The sequence below is a fragment of the Lissotriton vulgaris genome, chromosome 7 (genome assembly GCF_964263255.1).
Source record: "Lissotriton vulgaris chromosome 7, aLisVul1.2, whole genome shotgun sequence".
NCBI classification, from domain to species: domain Eukaryota; kingdom Metazoa; phylum Chordata; class Amphibia; order Caudata; family Salamandridae; genus Lissotriton; species Lissotriton vulgaris.
In genome coordinates, this window is record NC_141695.1 from 1,596,099,029 (window position 1) to 1,596,103,163 (window position 4,135).

The 4,135-nt window shown below is 62.5% G+C and overlaps 1 non-coding gene across 1 annotated transcript; it reads left to right on the top strand.

The window, feature by feature from the left end:
• Positions 1-3,759: 3,759 nt before the first annotated feature.
• Positions 3,760-3,866, top strand: LOC147706052 (U6 spliceosomal RNA). Its single transcript, XR_015298489.1, has one exon. It is a non-coding gene; the product is annotated as a U6 spliceosomal RNA (small nuclear RNA).
• The last annotated feature ends 269 nt before the right edge of the window (positions 3,867-4,135 follow it).

Consider the following 4,135-nt stretch of genomic DNA (forward strand, 5'->3'; position numbering starts at 1 on the left):
TTAGGTGCTGCTGTAGCGTGCCAAGGGTCTACAGGGGGGGGGGGGGCGGCCGGGGGTGTGGGGTGGCTGTACATTCCCGTGGCTCCCCCGGTCGTTACTGTGGGGCCCTAGCCATTTGGTGGACGTTTGGGCCCGGCGCATTCTCCTGTATGTGGTTACATGCGGGTGGTTGAAACACCCCTCTGAGGGTGTTTCTTGTATTCCTGACACACTCCCGGTTCCACAGCGGTGACTCTACGCCTAGGAGGTCCGCTGTAGCCGGGGACCCAGGTTCGAGTCCGGTGTGGGACTCGGGTTTCCGTTTGTGCATTGTCAGGAGTTTGCGCCAAGTCTGTCGGTACCTCGGTCCTGGCTTGGGCCGCCTGGAAGTGCACTCGGCTAATGGCCGCGAGATGTGAGTGCTTACATCTGACTGCCCCAAGAGACAGATCACTTCTAATAAGTGTGCTCTCTTTCTGTTACTGACGCCATTCCCACTAGGTTGGTGGGGAGGGGTGCGGACTCGGGTCAACTGATGGGTTACTCTGCCTACGTTTGATTTTCTGCTTCTCCCGGTGCAGCTGTTAGCGCACGAGGGGGTTGTGACATGCCTGTGCGCAGGTACACTGATGTGTACGGCCGGCGGCGCTTCTGCAGCGACCGACAGGCTGGCCGAGTGTTCTGGGGCGTCAGGCGCGTGCGGGCTTGACCTTCGCAGAGCCCTCACAGGCCGGGGTTCGAATCCTGCCTGTGCGGTAGGGATGTTTTCTGTCAGTGACCCACGGTGTCCGTTCACCTCGGATCCCGGGGCCTGAGGAGTGTCGGTCACGGTTGGCGGATGGAGCTTTCCGTGCATCATGTGCGGGCCGGCTCGATGTTCCCTACTCGGGGCGGTCCTACCTTTTAGGTCGGCGGGTCCTCGGGGCTCTGAGGTCCGGGGGCTCCCCCCGGCAGCTCGGTTTTTTCGCGGCGCTGTGCGCTGCCGCCTCCCTTCATTTTGGCCCCTACGGGTCGCGGCGGTTTGCCGCGCTGGGGTTGGCTGCGTGCACCTCCCACCTCCCGCCTCTCGAGGGCGGGGTTTGGTTGCCGCCAGGTGCGGCCACTGATACCATTGAGGCGCTGACGCAGCTCGTGTGCATGGCGTGCGCTCGTGCATGGGTTCAATGTAGACCCCAGCCCCATGCCCCAGTTACGTCATGGGATTCATCGAAGTGACTCTGTTGTGCACACGAGTGGCAGAACGGGTGGTCTTCGCCACACATCACATTTATCAGTTCCCAGGGCACTGCTTTTTGTATGTCGACCCTGTGGGTCTTGACGGTGGCGGGCATCTCAAGGTGCTTTCTGGCTTCTGCGTGTGTCCTGACGTAAGGCTACGGGCCATACTTACAGTGCGGCGCTGGCGCGCTCTATGGGGGCGCGGTGCATCCTGGGGTCAGGTCCCTTGTGTCTGGGTTCTGTTTCTGGCGCCCTGTGTACTTCGGAGCTATAGCTCATTGGTGAGTCTTGGACCCTTGGTGCGGTCAGCCCTCACAAGCCGGGGTTCGGATCCCGCCTATGCTGTAGGGGTGTCCCAAGGCGGACATTTTCACGTAGTTTTGGTTGTGATTTGGTCTCGTTTCTTCACTGGGCCGTCTGGAGCCGGTCTCGAGTGTTTCACTCGTGGTTTCCCATTCTGCTGCGAGGCTAGTCAGGCCCTGACAGAGGACTGGCCCAGGCCCTGGGTTCGTTTCCCTGCCTCGGCGGGTCTTGGGTTCGAAATCCCTGGGAACTGTTTATTTCCTCTGGGATTTGGATGGCGCTCCGCGTCGGCCCCACGGGGCTTCGGTTGCCTGGTCTCCTCATTGGGAGAGGGAGGCTGGTGGCACTGTGGATTGCTGCGGCTACTGCAGTCACAGGTTCGTATACCGGCGGGCCCACTCGGCCTTTCAGCCGTCTGTGGTCGGTGAGATTATTGCCATGTCGTTGGCTGACCGCTATTATTCAGCACCAAGATTCCCGTAGGGGTGAAGGGGCACCTTACTAGTCCATGTGTTTTGTTAGGAGACAACGGCTTTCGTGCTTACGCCTTGTGCCCTTGCGGGGGGGTGGTGCGCGAATTTCGCATCATGTTGCGCTCCTGTATGGTCCGGCTTGGCCCCTGCGCAGTTCAGGTGAGGACGTCCCGCCCTTGCATGGGTGGGGTCCTGCGGCGGGTCCGGGCCCGAGTGTCGGCGATAACCGGTCTCGTGCTGGTTCGACCACTCCCTGTCTCACCCTTAGGGACTGTCTTTTCGGCCCTCTCGCTCCTGGGGGTCCCCTGGGGGGGAGGGGGGGGGGCGGTTGCCTCCGCTGCGTACCGTCCTGGGACACGGCTGTCCCGGTTCTTGACAATAGCTTGCTGAATCTTCCCGAAGGCGCCCAGTGCAGGTAGGCCTTCGGGTAGCTGAGCACTTTGCAATCACTGGATTGCCGTTTTGTACCCACCGTCTCGACGGGTTGGGGTCCCCGCTCCTTCCATTGTCTCTCCTGTAGGTTTTCTGGGACCATGGATTGGCCTGTGGGGCCGGCCTGCGTGTGGGGGTCCCCGCTCTCGGTTGCGGGTGCTTCCATTGGGCTTACCTTCGGGCCCGAACGGGGGGGGGAGCTGTGCTCCTGGCCCGCCTGGTGGATCTTATTCGCCGGGTGTGGGTCTTGGGGTTCCCTGTCTGGCCGTGTGCTTCCTCACGCCCTCGTTTTTGTCCCCCCCCCCATGGGAATGAGGCTTCACATCTGGCGGTGTCTCTCATCCGTCGGCTTCCTGGCCTCGGTCCGGTGGTCCCTTCGGTCCTCGTCTCGGGCTTGTCCTCCTTCGGGGGGGCGTGTGCCTGGTCCCGATGCTTCCCTCTGGTTATTTCAGGGGGGGGGGCGTCCTTTGGCGCCGGGTCCTTTGGAGGTCGTTGGGTTCTCCCGCGGCCGCTCAGCACCTCGTGCTTCGGGGGTTGCTGGATGTCTTCCTGGCCGGCCGTCTTTTTGGCTGTGCTCGCTTCGGCAGCACTTTTACTAGACTTGGTTGAGGTGACTGGCTTGGCCCCTGCACGTTTTCGTGTGGCATTCCATTTGCCGGTGCTTGGGTCCCCGGGTCTTGGTCGGGTTGGGCGCCCTGGTGGGGGTGTCACCGGTCCTGGCCCTTCGGGCTGTCTTCACCCGGGGTCCGACGGAGTCGGGTCTGGCCTTCGTTGCATGGTCTCGCCCTGCCCCGGTGGTGTTTCGACGCCTAGGGCCTCGGCTCGGTCTGCCTCCGAGGTCTCTGTTCACGGTGGGGGGCTCAGCCCTCCGGCCCGGGTTCTACTCCTCCTTCCGGGTCCTTGTTACCTGTCTTTCGCGTGGCCTTTCGGTCTGCTGGACGCATCTCCCCCGTGCCCTCTGAGATCGCGGTTCCTCGGCAGGAGGCGCTTGGGCAGGGCCGGGGTGCTCATGGGCGCTCGGCTCGGCGGCGCATGGCCTTGTTTTGGAACGTTGCAGTGGTGTGGTGCCTGGCACCCGCGCGTGGTTGCCACGCAAGTCGTGGTGCGTTCCTGTTTTTGGTTCCCGGCGGGGTCCACCACCCCGGGTTCCCTCTCCTTTGGCCGTGCTGGCGATTCGAGCCTCCTGGCCGATCCCGGATCTTCCCGTACAGGGTTGGGTCCCCCGCTCTCGGCGTCGGTGTTGAGCCGGCTCTTGTCGGCTGGCCTGCCTCCTTGTGCAGGCCTGGTTCTGGAGCGGAGGACGCTGCTGGCTCGGGGGTTGTGGCTTTGCTGCTGGGTTCCCGCAGGCATTCCAGTGCTCGCTTCGGCGGCACGTATACATATTTGGAAGGATACAGAGTAGATTGGCACGGCTCCTGCGCAAGGAGGACACACAAGATTCGTGGAGCGTTCCATGTTAGTGGAGATGTGTTGCTCGGGGTTGGAGGCGGCAGTCCCGGTAGCTGAGGTTGGTCCTGGACCAGGGTTCAATTCCCCGCCTCGGTGGGTCTTGGGCTTACGTACTTCCATGGACTCGAGAAGTCTCATGCCGGTGCCTACTCGTCGCACGTGTTCACTCTGCAACTCTGGGCAAATGCTTAATCTCCACTAGGGCCCCTTGCGGCGGGAGGCCTGACTCTCGCCTTGTATCCTGCTGGGGTTATCTCACAGGGGAATTCCAGGTCGGGTTC